The sequence below is a fragment of the Globicephala melas genome, chromosome 16 (genome assembly GCF_963455315.2).
Source record: "Globicephala melas chromosome 16, mGloMel1.2, whole genome shotgun sequence".
Taxonomy (NCBI): Eukaryota; Metazoa; Chordata; class Mammalia; order Artiodactyla; family Delphinidae; genus Globicephala; species Globicephala melas.
In genome coordinates this window covers 48177477-48197002 of record NC_083329.1, presented here as the reverse complement: position 1 = coordinate 48197002, position 19526 = coordinate 48177477, and the positions used below count along the sequence as shown (strand labels likewise).

The window sequence follows — 19526 nt, the reverse complement described above, 5'->3', positions numbered from 1 at the left end:
GTCCAATGGTTAAGGCTCCACGCATCCACTGCATGGGACCCGGGTTTGATCCCTGGTCAGGGAACTAGGATCCTGCAAGCTACGTGGCACGGCTAAAAGAAAATCGAAAATAAATAAATAAATAAATAAATAAATAAAAACCTGGGTCTTGATGACAAGGTTCAGAAATGCTTACAGGAAATTCTATCCTTATCTCACTCATTCATTTAACAAATATTGAGCACTAGATATGTGCCAGGAACTAGGCTCTGAGGAAACAGTTGAGAACAAGATTGACAAAGTCTTTGCTCTCACAGAGTTTACATTCTAGAGGGTCAGAGAAACTCAGACCATAAACAAATAACTAAATGAACAAGGTAAATTCATATAGTAAAAAGTGGCATAAAGAAAATAAAATTGGCTGTGTTGAGGTGCTAATTTAAGACAGGTGATCAGGGAAAATGTCCCTGAGGTCCTGAGAACTGTAGGAGAAAGGTGATTTTGCATTCCAAACTAATGCTATGTGATTTGGGCATGCAACTACCACTCTTGAGACCTGTACCTCAAACAGACTATGCAGAGAAAAAAGGCCCATTTCCAGAGCATTCTATTAAGCTACTTAAAGGAAAACCATCACATTAGAGAATGTTGAATTTGGACCTTGAGGTGTTGCCTTTGAGTTTGGGGGCCAGACTATACGTGTCCAGATGTCTCCTTGGGCTTCCTGGCTGCTCTTGTTCATTTAGTGGGCAGGCAAACCAGAGCAACAGGCCAGCATGCATACATGTGCCAGGAACCAGAGAAAACACCATGCCCTGCTCAGTTGTCAGTAGGTAGGTTGCCTGCTGTGATAAAGCTAAGGATTTCAGCCTGGGCACTAAGGTGGGCCTTATCCAAGGAAAGCAAAAGGATGTCTAGTAAAATTTCCGAAAACTTGAAAAGGAGATCCTTTTGTAGAGAAGCAAAGATGTCATGACTTAAAATTTTATGCTTCAGTTTTGCTTTTATTTCTACAGTGGCATATAACACAACCTAGGCAACACAGATTTGTACATTTCGGAAACTTGATGTACTAAACTGCCAACCTGAGGTTGTCTATTTTATAGACTGATTCATATGTCTGAAAATTGAACTAGGCTCTAGAGGGTATATTAACACACTTCTCATAGTTTTATCTGCCATGACACATTGCTCAGCTTACAGCAATGAGTTCTTTAGTCGATCAGTCTGAATCTCCTCAAGCAAAAGGTCCACCCTTTCCCTTGATATCAAAGCAGTGTCCTATGTAGAAAACTTGAAAAAGTGACAAATTTTAGGAGATGCAGGGAAACTCATGTAACATACATTCATCCTGCATAGCAAGATCCATGACTCTCAAACCTGACAGGTATAGAGTTCAGGAAAAAAATTCAAGAATAAATAGAATTGAAAAATAACTTGGAATTATGGAAGGTATCTGAGGAATTAAGGGTAAAGGTGGATGTATAAAAGGGGGACAGAATAAAAGATGGACCAAAAAAACCCATTAAACAAGAATGTAAGGGAATTTAGCTATTTAAAGAAGAATATAAATGGAATCTAAAGGCCTGGAATCTAAATGTCTCTCAAGGGAGAATGTGTGTAAAACACAAACATCAGGGCCTGGCACATTCTTTTCCTTGCCTCTTTTTACCCACAGTTTAAAAAGTGATTTTATAAAGGTAACTTTAAAAAAGAGTATCTTTTGTAAAGAGACTTAACACCATACATTCGTTGAAAGACTTACCAAAGAGATCAAGGTCACATTTGGTTGTTAAGAAGGGACCTAGACTCTTTCTTCACATCCAGGACATTGAATACTTTTAACGGCATTTTCCAAAGAATGAGGACAAATGGAAGAAAAGAGGTAGTGACAATTATTTATGTTTTCCAAATGGAGGGAATGAGACTCCGGAGTGTACCCGAGGTCCCTGGAGTGAGCCAAAGGTAGAGAAGGGAGCAATATTTATAGTCCGCTGACTTCAGTTCTGTTGGGTTAACGCCGCTCCTCATCTTATGCCTTTGGAATTCACGGGCTCCATCACAGGGTCCGCGGGCGGGCCAGGCCTCGGAGCTCCAGGACCGACGCGGAAATGCTCCTTTCCCCTGCAGCTCACTCGGAGCCTGTCCACCTCCACCTCCCTACCTGCGCCTCGGCACGCTGGCAAAGAGCCCAGAAAGAGAAGCCGGGGAGCTGTGGGTGAATAATGGTTGTACTGTGGCTACATTATTCTTTTCTTTGTCGCAACCACTACTACCACGATCGGGCAGTTCCCCGCCGTGGCGTGTGAATTCTCAGCGATTAGGCTTATTCCGCAAGCGCTGACCTGCCCTCACGTGTCAGAATTTTTGTTGAGTTAGAGTTTGTCGGGGTGAGGGGTCCACACGAAGGAACCCCGGAACACTGGCAGTGCCGGGGGGCCCGGCCAGCGCGCAGCAAGGGGCTACGATGTCCGCGCCGTTCCACGGCGCTCAGTCGTGTACGGCGCGAGCACTGCGTCTGCTCGACACGGCTTCCGGACACTGGCCAGCCCCGCCACAGCGGCAATGGGGCATCTCGGTGAGGAGGGGCCGACGGGGCCGCGCGGAGGAGAACCCCCCCTCCCCTACGGCAGCCCGGCGCCCCCTTGCCGGCTGCCAGCCGTCCTCCCCGGCAGTGGGGCGCCGAGCACCTCAGACCCTTCGGTCACTTCCGCCGCGCGCTCGGCTCCTTTCGCGTCCCCGGCCGGGCGGGGCGGGCGCCCTCCCAGTGCGCGCGCGCTGCAACCAGTCTCGCGGAGGCCCGCCCCTCCCCCCAGACCCCGCTCCCGTGCCGGCCCCCCCGCCTCCACTCCTCCCTCCTAGGCGAGTGTCGGCGGCGGCGGCGACGGCTGCCGAGATTGGAATCCGCCTGCTGGAGCTCGGCAAAGGAGGAGGGAGGAGGGCGGGCAGGAAGGCTCGGGCTGCGCCGCGTCCGTCAGCGCGAGACGAGAATCGTACGGCCGCACGAGGGGCGACCGGGCTGGGGCCGCTGCACGCCCAGGGCGGAGGCCGAGCCGGGCCCCCGCCTTGCCCCGGCGGCTCGCCGCGCCCACCCCGCTCCGCGCCGAGGGCTGCAGGATGAGTTCCCCAGGGTCCGGGTGAGTTGGCTCGTCCGGAGAGTGCGTGTGCGCGTCGGAAGAGGCCGGCCGCGGCAGGGAAGCTGGCGCGGGCTCGGGGCGAAGTTTCGGGGGGAGCAGGGAGTGCGAGGGAGGCCCGAGCTGGGGGCCGGCGGGCCTGGCCGCTCAGCAGCGTCCCCGCTGCCCCGGCTGTGTCAGGCCGCGGCCGACTGGGCCCTGCCGCCCCGGGCCTGGCCCTGCCGGAGACCCGGGCCCCCTGGCTGCCCCCCGCGACGTCCCCGCCTCTGGGCCCCTCTTTGTTCCCCACCCCCGGGTTTCAGGCCGAGTTTGGGGAGGCTGTGTGGGCGAAAGCCGCCACCAAGGACGATTCTTGAATCCTTAAATGGGAAAGGCGCTCACCTCCCCGCCCGGGAGCTGCGAGGGTGATATTCGCGATTTGTCCATTATGTTTCTGCAAAAAAAAAAAAAAAAAAAAAAAGAAAGAGAAAACGAATGTCTGTTTCGTGGGGCGGTAGAGCCAGGAGGAACTGCCAGCCCTCCCGCAAAACTTGCCCGCGGGAAGGTGCCAGGTTTCTCAGAGGTTCACCTGTTGTCCTGCGCTGCCTCCGCTGCCATGTCTGTTGTGATTCTGCACTTCAGTTTCTGAAAACTTTCTGCTGGATTGAATGTAACCCTTTTTTTCTCTTTCCAGACTCCTAGTGGAAAGGTTTGGCAAGGAAAAAAAAAAAAAAGCTTGCGTCAGGGAAGAAACATAATGTGCTGTGTGCTAGGATCTGGCGTTTTGTGACTTGTGCTCTTTCAGGCTCTCGGATGTTTTAATTTGGTCAAAGTGCTGCAGGTTTTGTCTTTCAGACGGTTAGCAAACTGTTCCGAGTACATAGTACGAACTTGGCACGTTCACCTGTGTTACGTCATTTAATCCCTATGATAATCCTGGTTAGTATATTCCTCATTTTTTAGAAGAGGAAACCGAGACGCTAACAGGTTGTATGACTTGTCTAAATGAGCTGGGATTTGAACCCAAGATTTTCTCTATTATTCAGGATCTGTTAAAGTGAGGCATGCGAAGAGTTAAACAACAACTACAAAAAGCCTTTCTCTGCAGACACTCTGACGTTTAGGAGTGCTTTTCAGTAAACTCATACTTGAAATGATCGCTCATTTGTTGCTTGAGTTGAAAACAGCTCCTTTATTGTATTTATTTCAAAAGAGGAGTTCAAGTCTGAATTAAAGTAGAATGTATCAATGCTTATAACTTTTAAGTTGTTGAAATAGAAAGTTTCTGAACTAGAATTTTATTTAAATATTTAAAATTAAAGCTAAAATATGGGCAGTTCTGAGCTAGAAATGGGTTGCAGTTTACAAAAGGCCAGTTGAAATTTAGAATGACCTCTTAACAGAATCAGTGTTCCACTCCTGTTTTGCACCACCACCCCGCCCTCCCGCCCCCGCCCGCCCGCCCGCACATTAGAACTCATTTCAAACTTTTTCTGCTTTCTTCACTTCACATCCTTTCCTGAAAACATTGAGGCATCCAATGGGAGCTCCTTCCAGAATTTACTGGATTCCTTTTATCATCTTCTTTCCTTCCATCTTAGTGGAAGAATATTTTTTGTCCTTCCTCCTGGTTAACACCTTATTTCATTTTTCTCTTCTTTCCTACTTAATGGAGTATAAGTTACTCTTTTGTCTTAGAGTTCTTACAAGTACGAATGTGCTTAAGATTGCTTCAGTTTACGAAAACCTTCCCTTGAGTCTGCTACTCCCTCAACCTGTCTTGTTGCTGCCTTTCCTTTTCAAATCATATTAACAATAAAAATAAATTAGGTCCTTATAAAAGTGATACATGTTTGTTAAGAAAAATAGAGCAAAATGAAGTAAAATTACAATTCACTCCTTCATAATCCCAACTCTAGACATTGCCAAGAACAGTTTACTTTTCCTGCCTTTACTTCCTGGCGATCCATTCACTTCTTAACCCCTTATTATCTGGATTTCACCTTCACAAAGGTCACCTGTAACCTAATAAACACTTTTAAAGCCCCCTTTCCAAGTCAGCTTGAGCGTTTTTTTAGCATTTAACATCGACCCATCATTCTTGAAATACTTTTCCTTGTCCACCATTCACCTGTCCATTTCATTCAACGAATACTTACTGTATTCTAACGTAACACACGAGTCAGTAGGAGGCAACAACAGATATGGCGCCTTGCCTTCATGGAGCTTAAAGTCTACTGAAGGAGACGTATATTGAAGAGTGAATTCTATAATTAAATATAATTGTATAGATAAAGTACAGAGTATTTATAAGAGCTTAAAATGGGGGCCTGACCTGGTGCTGGTGTATGTTGGAAGAATCTCAGAAGGCCTTCTTAAAAATGTTACATTGGAACCCTGTGACAGTTCTGAAGGATAAGTATGAATTAACTAGATGAAAACAGGGCTTCTGTGACATTATACTGACCTCGTTACTCTTTGCCCCTTTTCACTTTCTGTTCTTCCTTCTTCCTCATTAATGTAAGTGTTCTCCAAGTTTCACTTTTCAGATCATTTTTCATACATCTCTGGTCCTTTGACATTGTTTCAGACCCTTCTGTCTGAATAATTCTCAAATCTCTATTCTTTATTTCCCTTCTGCCCTTGAATTCTGGTTTTTCAAATTGTTTTATGCGTACCTCTACCTGATTATTCAGGTTCAAAGTGAACTCGTCCTTCTTACCAAACTTGTTTCCCTGGTGTTCCTTATTTTTGTTGATGTTATCCCAAACCTAGTCCTTTCCCCATCCCATCACGTGTTGTCTGTAGCCAACATCTATTGGTTCTGCTTTCATGGTATTGTCACTCTTCTATCTGTTCATGCCAGCTCTGGTACAGTTCTTAATACATGTTGGTAACAAGGTTATAATAGATTGCAAAGTGAGTTGGGCCGCTTTCCTTCTTTTTTTCTCTTTTCAGGAACAGTTTAGACTGGGATTATCTTTTTTTTTTTGCGGTACGCGGGCCTGTCACTGTTGTGGTCTCTCCCGTTGCGGAGCACAGGCTCCGGACGCGCAGGCTCAGCGGCCATGACTCACGGGCCCAGCCGCTCCGCGGCATGTGGGATCTTCCCGGACCGGGGCACGAACCCGCGTCCCCTGCATCGGCAGGCGGACTCTCAACCACTGCACCACCAGGGAAGCCCCTGGGATTATCTTTTACTTGAGAGTTTGGCAGAACTCACCTGTAAGAGCATTCAGGCTTATATATATATTTTTTTTCCTGGAGAGGAATTTGAGTACCATTTCAGTTTATTTAATAGCTGTTGATCTGTGTAGGTTTTCTATTTCTTGTGTGAATTTTAGTGTTTAATATTTTTTCCAGAAATTTATTTATTGAGTTTTCAAGTCTAATGTTATTTGGTTTTCACATAATTCTTTTTTCTTTAAATTTCTTTGACTCGATATACTTGTATACAATATTACGTCCTGTGTATATATTTGTATATTTGATAATTTTCCCTCTTCAATCTTTTTTTTTTTTTTTTTCCTGCTAGCTGAATCAGGTTCTCATCCCACCTGGCCTAATGTTATGATCTTCTTGCCTTTACTTCCACCTTTATCCAGGTTAACTTATGCATTTCTGCCTAAATTAATCTTGAATCCCATTCTTGTCACTTCCTCACTTAGAAGTTTCCAGTGTCTTCTATTAAATGAAATTGTTTCCTTGGGATTTGCCTCAGATTTGCCAGATTCTTATCTTCCACTATTTTTGCTTCCTGCACAAGTTCTTTCCACCCTTCTTCTGCTGTTGCTTATAACTCTCTCTCTACTGGGACTGCATAAATAGTTAATTGTCGTATGTACAAGTTCTGCCTCCGTCAAGCTCCATTTCAAATTCCATCTCTTTTTGAAGTCTTCTCCATTTTCTAATTCTGGATGGAACCCCTTCTGAAGAAAGGGATTTTCTTTTTTTAAAAAAAATAAATTTATATATTTATTTATTTTTGGCTGCATCGGGTCTTCATTGCTGCACATGGGCTTCTCGTTGCAGTGGCTTCTCTTGTTGCGGAGCGCAGGCTCTAGGCACGCAGGCTTCAGTAGTTGTGGTGCGCGGGCTCTAGAGCGCAGGCTCAGTAGTTGTGGTGCATGGGCTTAGTTGCTCTGCAGCATGTGGGATCTTCCCGGACCAGGGATTGAACTCGTGTCCCCTGCATTGGCAGGATTCTTTTTTTTTTTTCCTTAACATTTTTATTGGAGTATAATTGCTTTACAATGGTGTGTTAGTTTCTGCTTTATAGCAAAGTGAATCAGCTGGCAGGCAGATTCTTAACTGCTGTGCCACCAGGGAAGTCCTTATAGCCAACTTTTAATAAATTTTATTGAAGTATAGTTGATTTACAATGTTGTATTAATTTCTGCTGGATAGCAAAGTTGATTCAGGATATTGAATATAGTTCCCTGTGCTATACAGTAGGACCTTGTTGTTTATCCATCCTATATATAATAGTTTGCATCTGCTAATCCCAAACTCCCAATACTTCCCTCCCTCATTGCCCTACCCCTTGGCAACAAGAAGTCTGTTCTCTATGTCTGTGAGTCTGTTTCTGTTTTGTAGATAAGTTCATCTGTGTCATACTTTAGATTCCACATATAAATGATATTTGATATGATATCAAATATCTTTGATATTTATCTTTCTGTGTCTTATTTACTTCGCTTAGTATGATAATTTCTAGGTCCGTCCATGTTGCTGCAAGTGGCATTATTTCATTCATTTTTATGGCTGAGTAATATTCCATTGTATATATATACCACATCTGATCCATTCATCTGTAGATGGATATTTAGGTTGTTTCCATGTCTTGGCTATTGTAAATAGTGCTGTATAGCCAATATTTTAAAGGCTGTCAGTGCTAAAAAAATACTGATAGGGGCTTCCCTGGTGGCGCATTGGTTGAATGCAGGCAGGTCTGCCTGCCAATGCAGGGGACACGGGTTCGAGCCCTGGTCTGGGAAGATCCCACATGCCGCGGAGCAGCAAAGCCCGTGAGCCACAACTATTGAGCCTGTGCGTCTGGAGCCTGTGCTCCGCAACAAGAGCGGCCGCGACAGTGAGAGGCCTGCGCACCGCGATGAAGAGTGGCCCCCGCTCGCCACAACTAGAGAAAGCCCGTGCACAGAAATGAAGACCCAACACAGCCAAAAATAAATGAATAAATAAATAAATAAAAATATTGATAGAAACAAAATGACATGCTCAAAGATCCCAGTAATGTTTTTTGAAGAAAGCACTAGAGTAGGGTCTTAAGGAGATCAGATGATTAGTGGAATCCATCTTGTGGACTCAGGGGGGGTCCCTAAACCAAGTTCATAAGGGCAGTTAAATATAGAACTAATGAATAGGCACAAACTAGATAAGGAAAGATATTCTTGAGTATCTTTTATTAAAAACTGGTGAATTTGAGCTACCCTGATATTATGGACATTGTTACTCTTCTATACTTTTATGTTTCTGATGAACCTTGTTTTCTTACTGTATACATTTTTTATACCTACCACTAATAACATCTGAAGCTGTGGAGCTTGGTTGTTGCTCTATCTGTATATAATTGGGTGTTCACTTAAGGAGGATAGTGGTATGTCAAGTGTGGGGATAAAATAGTCAAATTTGCAGTTTTGTGAGATTAGTTACATAGCGGAGAATCAGTTTGAAGAAAAGAAGACTGAAGACACTGAAACTGTAGGGAAGCTGTTCCATCCTGGCTCAGACTAGGATAGTGGCAGGTAGTTAGGGCGTAGAATGGACAGGACTTGGTAATTAGCTGGGGGAGAGAGGAGGAGTGGGATTGTCAAGAATGATTCCCAGGTTTCTAGATCGGAAACCTGGTAGGGTAGATGTGTGTTGTTGGCTGAGATGAAAAAAGTGGAGGGAGAGCTGGCTTCTGGAGGAAAATAGTTTTGATCCTCTGAAACACCAGGTAGAGAGCTCTACTTGGCAGTTGCTTGCATATATTGGTCTGGAGTTTGACAGTGATTTGGGCTGGAGGTAGACATTTGGGAGTGATTACTATATAAGTTGTATATTTCAACAGTGGGAATTGGGTGGCTCTCTCAGGTGACTTATGCTTGCAAGTGACAAACCTAACTCATAGTTTAAAGGGGAAAAAGGCTCCCCTCCTACCCCGCCCGTCACGTTTTTGAAAAGACTGGAAGTAGGTATGGCTGGATCTAAGTGTTCAGATGATGTAATCGGGGGTCTCTCTTCTCTGTTTACCTTTTTTTTTTTTTTTTTTTTTTGCGATACGTGGGCCTCTCACCGTTGCGGAGCACAGGCTCCGGACACGCAGGCCCAGCGGCCATGGCTCACGGGCCCAGCCGCTCCGCGGCATGTGGGATCTTCCCAGACCGGGGCATGAACCCGCGTCCCCTGCATCGGCAGGTGGACTCTCAACCACTGCGCCACCAGGGAAGCCCTCTGCTTACCTCTTTTTTGGCCTCATCTGGCAGAGAGGACCACTGGTAACTCTAGGCTTATAATGGGCCTTATTGCTATGGATTCAAGAGAGGGAAAAAGCACTTCTTTCCCAGGTGCATGTATTCTGTCTCATGGGGAGATTGTTATCGGGTCTACATGGAGTCTGGGGTACCATCATTGGCCAGAACTGGCTTATATGCCCACTGGAGCAGTCAGGGACGAATAGCCTTCTTGGAACCATGTGAGATGGGCAAGTGGTTGTTTCCCCAAAGAAAGGATGGCTCTGGGTAGGTACACAACATAAATCTACTACTTTTGGTTCTTAACCCTTTTAAAGGTCATTTTTTGAGTATCTGAAGAAAAATACACTAATGTAACAAGTGTATAATTTCACGGTTATGTTATGGACCTCATTTCAGGAACTCCTGGTATATAACAGCAGAGAGCCTAGAACAGCCCTGAGAAACAGCAATTTAAGACCTAGGTAGAGAAGATAGACATTAAATAATTTCACAAATAATTATCTAATTATAGTTATATTAAGATATACAAAACACAATCACAGGGAGCTTATAAGAGTGTGTAATAAGGGAACCTGGTCTGTTTAGGGTGCAGGTGCTTTGGAAGGCCTTCCTGAGAAAGTGGCCTATATAGAGTGAGACCTTGGACCAGAAAGGAGAGGGAGAGGGCTCCCGGAAGTATTTAGTAGTTTTTAAAGCAAACATTTTTTGCTCTTTTAAAAATTATAGGGCTTCCCTGGTGGCGCAGTGGTTGAGAGTCCGCCTGCCGATGCAGGGGACGCGGGTTCGTGCCCCGGTCCGGGAAGATCCCACATGCCGTGGAGCGGCTGGGCCCGTGAGCCATGGCCGCTGAGCTTGCGCGTCCGGAGCCTGTGCTCCGCAACGGGAGAGGCCGCGGCAGTGGGAGGCCCGTGTACCGCGAAAAAAAAATTATAAAAGCAGGACTTCACTGGTGGCACTGTGGTTAAGAATCCGCCTGCCAATGCAAGGAACACGCATTTGAGCCCTGGTCCGGGAAGATCCCACATGCCGCGGAGCTACTAAACCCATGCACCACAACTACCGAGCCTGTGCTCTAGAGCCCATGAGCCACAACTACCGAGCCCATGCGCCACAACTACTGAAGCCTGTGTGCCTAGAGCCCGTGCTCCACAACAAGAGAAGCCACCGCAATGAGAAGCCTGCGCACCACAACGAAGAGTAGCCCCCGCTCGCCGCAACTAGAGAAAGCCTGAGCGCAGCAAGGAAGACCCAACACAGCCAAAAATAAATAAATAAATAGATTTTTTTAAATTATAAAAGCAGTACACCTACTGTGGATAATTTGGGAAATATGAAAAATTTTAAAGAAGCAGTGGAACACTTAAGTATTGGCTTCTAATTTTGTATAAACTAGCATCTAGTACTGGTACTACCACTGAGCTAACTGTGCGGTCTTGGATACTGCATTAACTATCTGATCTCTGTTTCCTTATCTTAAAAAGTGAAAAGACTTGATAACCCTTAAGGTTATTTTATGCTTAAAGAAAAAAAGAAAGAAAATTCCATGACTTCAATGTAGAGCAGTTAGTCACAGAAATTGCAGGTCTTATAATGCTTTGGGTCCTGATGACAGCACTGGATTTCTGACTTTTGGCTGAAAAGTCACTCTTCCTGTCCTGGCAGTCATTTCAGGTAATGAAGGGAATAGCGTGTGACCAGTGGTATTCTTCCATGCTCAGCTTTCTTATCTCCTCTTTTGAGCATAGCCTTTAGGTAAATTATCTGCAATGTTACAGACTCTCAATTTTGAAGTTAAGTCTGGAGGAGACTTGGCGTGGTTGTCATACTGTTTTGTGTATATTGAAATTTTTAGGTAGTTTTCTTATTCGAAATAAAAATTTTTTAATATATTTTAGGAATATAAGATCTTGAATGTCTTAAATTTGTATTTAACTAAGAATATTTTAGATTTCTAGCTGAAAGGAGCTCCTGATGGGAAATGTTAAAGTAAAGGCTGTTAAAATTTGGTGAGGTTGTTAAACTTATATATTTTTCAAAAAATCATTTAAAAATGTCATGAAATAAAAATGTTTCAACAGTATCCAGAAGTATCTTAAATATACACCAAATCAACAAAATATGGTCACTTGATAACAGATAACTTTTATTGTCTACATTTCAGTAATATGCCTTGTCCCCTGCATTGACAGGCGGATTCTTAACCACTGCGCCACCAGGGAAGCCCCTCTTTTTAATATTTAAGATTTGTTAGAAACTTTTCATGGGTAACTTTTTGACTGGCATTCTTTGACTTTCCTAATGTTTCCTGTGCATTGTAGAAAAAAGGATAATTAAAAGGTCAGTGGAATACAGTTACTTTTTAAACATCCAGAACCCTTCTCGTAAATATTTTTTAAAATGAGTATACTGGGACTTCCCTGGTGTTGCAGTGGTTAAGAATCCGCCTGCCAGTGCAGGGGACACGGGTTCGAGCTCTGGTCCAGGAAGATCCCACATGCTGTGGAGCAACTAAGCCCGTGTGCCACACTACTGAGCCTGTGCACTAGAGCCTGTGAGCCACAACTACTGAGCCTGCGCACTGCAACTACTGAAGCCCGTGCGCCTAGAGCCCGTGCTCCACAACAAGAGAAGCCACGGCAATGCAAAGCCTGAACACTGCAACAAAGAGTAGCTGCCACTCGCCGCAACGAGAGAAAGCCTGTGTGCAGCAAGGAAGACCCAACGCAGCCATAATTAATTTGTTAATTAATTAAAATAAATAAAATTAGTGTTGTATATCTCATTTCTGAGACATATATCAGTTTAATTGTTGATGATGATCACAAAGACAAGCCTTTTTCACAGCTTTACCATGGCTTTTACTCTTAAAGTAGTTGAAATTGGGTAGATATTTGTAAAACATAATTATGTTATTTGTATTGTTTCTTAGAATACACTTAAAATCCTGTGAGAGAACAGGAAGAAAAAAATTTAAAAATACTGCCACATCAATTGAAAATGAAAGTGAATAAGCTCTAGGGGGCAGTTTTGGGAGTAAAATAGGTTGAGAAATGAAACCTGATTTTTACCTGTTAATGATGCTGAGACTGTCCTCTGGAATATTAGTAAATTGCTTATGTTGTTCCATAAAAAATTTTTAAACATAAGTGGTTATGGCATGTAGACATTTAAAAAGAATCCTTTTCCTCGCAGGTTTCTCTTTAAAACAAAACAAAAGCCTTTTTTGCCTCCTTATTACAGAAGTGGTGCTCACTGAACAAATTTAAAACACAGAAAAGCCCCGAGAAGAAAGTAAAAATCTGTCATATTCATGCTACTCAAAGGTGACATCTGTAAACATTTTGGTATATACAGTGTACATTTAAAAAAAATCTTACTGCTTAATGTTTCTGCCATAACTTAAGAATTTGATGAAATTAGGTGAGTAAAGCTGAAATTCTGTGCATACATTAAACTTTTATGTCTGAACCTGAAACATAAGAAACTTAGAATTAAGAGGATGGGGTGGGGGGGAGTTATCTAAATAGAAATAGAAAGTTTTGGAAATTTGGCTGTCTTGTTCTAGTTATCTGTTCATCTTTTTTTCGCGTATATTCTCCTCTTTTCAGCTGTGCAAGTTTTAAAAAAATTAAGGTGTTTCAAATTTGAAGTGTTTTTCTATAATAATGGACTAAAATAGAGTAAGATGTAAGGAGGTAGAACCTAAACTGAGGGAGGTCAAAAACCATATGGAAATAGAAAATCCAAAATCTCTTGCAGAATGAAGCTAGGAAGAATGGAATCTAAACACTGAAATTATACATCTGCGAGGCAGCTGTGTGTTCTTTGTTCATAGGTTCTGTTGCAGAAATAGCAGAAGAAACTTTGAAAGAGAAACATATCCTAAATAGACTGAGCTGATATTCTTACAACTAATTATGATATGGACAATTTTAGTGTTACAGTGTGTATTAAGTCATCTTTAAACGAATTATTCCCTTTTCTTAAGGAGTTATAAAAATTCTTTTCCAAAAGTAACAGATCACTTTGGGGGATTAAATGTGGGTTTCCTATTGAAATCTTCAGCACTGAATCAACATTTTATTAGATTACAGATCAGGGGATTTTCAGTGATACTAAAAGAGTGTGATCTGTTGTAAATTTGTTGGTTGCTTTCGTTTTTGTTAGTATTCAGGGATGTGTGGTACTTTAATGTTCTGCCCTTCAAAAATCAGCTCTTAGGAATTTGTTTAGACAAAATATTTACGTTTTAAAATAATCAGGCATTTAAAAACAGTTGAGGGACTTCCCTGGCAGTCCAGTGGTTAAGGCTGCCTTCCAGTGCAGGAGGTGTGCGTTCGATCCCTGGTCAGGTAGCTAAGATCCTACATACCAGCATGGTGCAGCCAAAAACTAGAAAAACTAAAAAAATAAATAAAACAGTTGAAATTTAAAAAGGGAAAGACATAAAAAAGCTTTTATTTGGTTTTGGGATGCTTAAATTACTAATATTTGAATAGCTTTATAGGTTACAAAGCACTTTTTAGTATCCATTATCTCTGGTGATTCATTGTTTTGCTAACATTTTTTACCTCTTGAAAATTAAGGCAGAACACTGTCAGTTAAGTCAGTGCTTATAGAATGCTCTTTAGTTTTTACTTACTATAGGGATGATACATATTCAGGACTCAGAAAACATGGAAAAGTAGAACAAAAAGGAAACACATCCCCAGCATCTCATAACAACCATTGTTGACATTCAGTATAATTATTTTCAGTCTTCTTTTTCTACTCATAGTTTTTGTGTAGTTTGCCTGATTCTGAGGATGCAATGTTTGTATCCTTTTAAAATTCACATCTTAAGCATTTCTAATAAAAAAATAGTTCTTAACCATTTGGGGCGGGTACTGTTTCAGTAAAATTTTTTTCTACTTGAGGGAAAACATTTTATCCTAGGATCATGTGTTATAAATATATAGTGGTTAAGAGCATGGACTCTGGTTGGGTTTAAATCCCAGCTCAGCTTCTTCCTAGCTGGGCCATCAGCAGTTTTGATAAATTGAGTAACATCTCTGTGTCTGTTTCCTCATCTGTAAAATGGGAATAACGGCTCCTACCTCATGGAGTGGTTGTAAGTTTATATATTTTATATATATATATATATATATATGTCATATGTATACATAAAACATATGTATATAATATAAATGTATTTTATATCTTAGAACTGTATTTGACCCATTGTAAGCACTGTGTACATTACCTAAACTTTTAGGTTGGGACCATGACCACACTGACTGCTGATCAAACTGGCAGACAGAACATTAGTAAAGATACGGAAGGTCAGGTGATGCAACAGAAAAACATAATATATAGTGAACATCACACCCAGTAAGGATAGAGTGTGACCCATTTGCTGGGTCATTAAAGCAAGCCTCAACAAATATCAAAGGATTGAAATCATTCACAATGTCCTCTGATGATAATGGAATTAAATTAGAAACGAATAACAAAAGATAATGAGAAAATCTTTGAAATTAAACAGTGCACTTCTAAATAACCACACATGGGTCAAATAAGTTACAAAAGAATTAGGAATTATTTGGGATTCAAGAATAATGAAAATACATGTCATATCAAAATTTGGGATACAGTTAATTCCATACTTAGAGGAAATGTTATAGCTTTAAAAATATATGTTAGAAAAGTAGAAAGCCTAAAAATAAACGATTTAAGTGTCCGTCTCAAGAAATTAAAATGATTGGGATTTCCTCTTTGTCAAGTTTGATTGGATGGATTGTGGGGGAATTTTAGTTTCATGTTTTACATCAAATTCCCTTTTTAATAAGACAGGAGGAAAGGTGTGATTGACCAAAATAGGTGTATTTTGTTTTTCTGTTAGTACATTTGAACTCCATCTCCCTCGCAAAGCTTGATTCCTAATTTACTTGATTTCTAGGAGGCTTCAGTACCCTTTATGAAAACCTCCTATTTTCTTGGCACTTGCATAGAGCCCTTAACTTTTCTAAGGAGAAAGAAACAGTCTTTTTGAGGAAGCAGAGACAAGAATTCTGAGATGATCAGTTTAGTGTTGGTAATTATTTCTAAGTCTTTAAGACTTGGAAAGTATAATTCAACTTGATAAGTGTGTAATGAGCACCTGTTACAGACTAGAGACTGTTCAGACTTGTTTATACAATAGTGAATAAAAATAGCCCTGAGTTCTGCTTTCATAGAGCTTATGCTCTAGTGGGGGAGACCAGATTAAAAAAACACAAACTCACCCAGTTATGTCATGACAATGCAGTATTGGTGCTAGGAAAGAAAAGTGTAGAGTACTAGGAGAGTGGTTAGTAGGGGACCTAACCTTATTTAGGTTGAGAATGTGGTGAGATATGTAAAAATTAGAATAAAGCGGGGGAAAAGACCCATGGAAAATCGTAGAAAGTATATTTTTAAAAGATAAGAGAATAAATCTTAAAATGTGTTATCTTAACTGATTTCAACAATCCAGAGGCCTGAGTGGTTATCCTTAGTCCAGTATTGACTGTTGGATAGTCTCATTCAGGACATGCTTTAGGTCTCAGTTCTCTGTTATGTAGAATGGAAGCGGTCAGGACTAGACGAGATAATGGCTAAGTTTCTAGTTCCAAAGTGCTAATTCCATTGAAATTTTATTAGCTCTTTAAAGAGTATTTTTCTCTGATTGTGAAAAAATATATATACTACTTTAAGAAAAATTTGGAGACTATAGAAAAGAAAGACTCTGTCCCCAAATTTCATTTGTACTGGTGATGTCAATTTTATTATAAATAGAGAATATAGAGAGAATTTGACCTCCTTGCAGCTTTCGGAGGTATTGGTTAACAGGACAGTATTAATCAGAATAGGCTAAATTATGCCACATTAAGGAAAAAATTTCTCAAATTTCAGTGGCTTGACAGAGTGAAAAGTTCGTTTCTCATTCCATATTCAGCTTGGGTCAAGTAAGCAGTTGAGAGAAAGCCTGTCAGAGGCTCTGCCATCTTGTAGCTGTTCTTCTGGAATACATGGCTTTCTTGGTTGCTATGGAAGGAAGGAGAACGTTGGAGGATCTTGTAACCAGCAATTATGTATGTAACTTTAGTAGTAGGAACTAGTCATTTGGCCTTACCTAACTGCAAGGGGGTAAAGAATTGTAGTTCTTCCATGTCCCTGGAAGTAGAGGAGACCTGGCTATGGGTGAGCTTTAAAAAGTCTTTACAATAACGACCTTGCTCTTCCTGGCCATAGTTGAGTAGACTGAAGATGGACCTCTAATTCAAGTGGGGCCAGTTGGATTGTTTTGCCTAGGAGTTTGCTTTTGGGCCATTGGTGACTGGAGTGTTCAGGCCATTAGACACAGAGGGTTTGCTCCTAGTCAGGGTGGTGGGATTCAAATACCTAAGCAATCAGAAATTTATCTGTAGAGAGAAGAATGAATCAAATGCATTGAACAAATAAGGTGTTGTGTACCTTATTTGGGGAGAAAAAATAACTATTGGTATTCAGTGGCTTTCCGTTTCTCAGTTCTAGATCCTTAATGAAGACTGGCTGTAGTTCCTACACATAGATTCATTTTTTTTAAACTAATTAATTAATTTTTGGCTGTGTTGGGTCTTCGTTGCTGCGCGTGGGCTTTCTCTAGTTGCGGTGAGGGGGGGACTACTCTCTGTTGTGGTGCGCAGCCTTCTCATTGCAGAGGCTTCTCTTTGTTGCGGAGCACAGGCTCTAGGGTACGCAGGCTTCAGTAGTTGTGGCACGAGGGCTCAGTAGTTGTGGCACAGGGGCTTAGTTGCTCCGCAGCATGTGGGATCTTCCTGGACCAGGACTTGAACCCATGTCCCCTGCATTGGCAGGTGGATTCTTAACCACTGCGCCACTAGGGAAGCCCCCTACACATAGATTTCTTGAGAATATATATGCTTTTGGAACACACGGAATAGTCCCCAAAAGTGAGCATCTTTTGTTCCACAAAGAAAATCAGTAGATTTTTCAGAAAGCAAAAAACAAACAGGTTATATTTTCTGACCACGGTGCCTATAGAAATGAACAGCAAGAGGATGCTTTACCTCCCCCAAAAAACAAAAACATACAGAACAAACAAAAAATCTAAAACAAAAACACCTACATTCTTGGCAGGGGGGAAGAGACATAGCTTTTAAATAGCTTTTAGATAGCTTAAAGGGACAATCATAACTGAAGTCACACAATTTAGAAGTAAATTACAGTGAGACCACACTGTAATACCAGTGTAGCCAATGTGAAACTTTATGGGAAATTCATGGCAATTAAATATTAATTAGTAAATAAGAAAGATTAAAACTGATTGAACGAGGTGTATTGGTTCAAGATGGTGGAGTAGAAGGATGTGCTCTCACTCCCTCTTGAGAGAGCACCGGAATCACAACTAACTGCTGAACAGTCATCGACAGGAAGACACTGGAACTCACCAAAAAAGATACCCCACATCCAAAGACAAAGGAGAAGCCACAATGAGACGGTAGGAGGGGCGCAATCACAATAAAATCAAACCCCATAACTACTGGGTGGGTGACTCACAAACTGGAGAACACTTATACCACAAAAGTCCACCCACTGGAGGGAAGGTTCTGAGCCCCACGTCAGGCTTCCCAACCTGGGGGTCTGGCAACGGGAGGAGGAATTCCTAGAGAATCAGACTTTGAAGGCTAGTGGGATTTGATTGCAGGACTTCAACAGGACTGGGGGAAGCAGAGACTCCGTGCTTGCAGGGCACACACAAAGTAGTGTGCGCGTCGGGACCCAGGGGAAGGAGAAGTGACCCCGTAGGAGACTGAACCAGACCTACCTGCTAGTGTTGGAGGGTCTCCTGCAGAGGCTTGGGGTGGCTGTGTCTCACCATGAGGACAAGGACACTGGCAGCAGAAGTTCTGGGAAGTATTCCTTGGTGTGAGCCCTCCCAGAGTCTGCCATTAGCCCCACCAAAGAGGCTGGGTAGGCTCCAATATTGGGTCACCTCAGGCCAAGCAACCAACAGGGAGGGAACCCAGCCTCACCCATCAGCAGACAGGTGGATTAAAGTTTTAATGAGCTCTGCCCACCAGATCAACAGCCAGCTCTACCCACCACCAGTCCCTCCCATCAGGAAACTTGCACAAGCCTCTTAGATAGCCCCATGCACCAGAGGGCAGACAGCAGAAGCAAGAAGAACCACAGTCGTGCAGCCTGTGGAACAAAAACCACATTCACAGAAAGACAAGATGAGAAGGCTGAGAGCTATGTACCAGATGAAGGAACAAGATAAAACCCCAGAAAAACAACTAAATGAAGTGGAGATAGGCAACCTTCCAGAAAAAGAATTTAAAATAATGTTAGTGAAGATGATCCAGGACCTCAGAAAAAGAATGGAGACAGAGATCGAGAAGGTGCAAGAAATGTTTAACAAAGACCTGGAAGAATTAAAGAACAAACAAACAGATGAAGAATACAATAACTGAAATGAAAAATACACTAGAAGGAATCAATAGCAGAATAACTGAGGCAGAAGAATGGGTAAGTGACCTGGAAGACAGAATGGTGGAATTCACTGCTGCGGAACAGAATAAAGAAAAAAGAATGAAAAGAAGACAGCCTAAGAGACCTCTGGGACAACATTAAACGCAACAACATTCGCATTATAGGGGTCCCAGAAGAAGAGAGAGAGAAAGGGCCTGAGAAAATATTTGAAGAGATTACAGTCGAAAACTTCCCTAACATGGGAAAGGAAATAGCCACCCAAGTCCAGGAAGTGCAGAGAGTCCCATACAGGATAAACCCAAAGAGAAACATGCCAAGACACATAGTAATCAAATTGGCAAAAATTAAAGACAAAGAAAAATTATTGAAAGCAGCAAGGGTGAAATGACAAATAACATACAAGGGAATTCCCATAAGGTTAACAGCTGATTTCTCAGCAAAAACTCTACAAGCCAGAAGG

At 42.2% G+C, this 19526-nt stretch overlaps 1 protein-coding gene across 2 annotated transcripts in view; it reads left to right on the top strand.

Annotated features, from left to right (window-relative positions):
- The first annotated feature begins 2808 nt into the window (after nucleotides 1–2808).
- The window catches only part of BMPR1A (bone morphogenetic protein receptor type 1A), a 142041-nt gene continuing 125323 nt past the window's right edge, over nucleotides 2809–19526 (top strand). Inside the window, exon 1 of one of the 2 annotated variants that reach the window (XM_030862811.3) lies at nucleotides 2809–3116. The gene's annotated coding sequence lies outside the window, so the exon portion shown is untranslated. The remainder of the gene's footprint in view (nucleotides 3117–19526) is intronic. The other variant, XM_030862812.3, reaches the window with a different exon arrangement.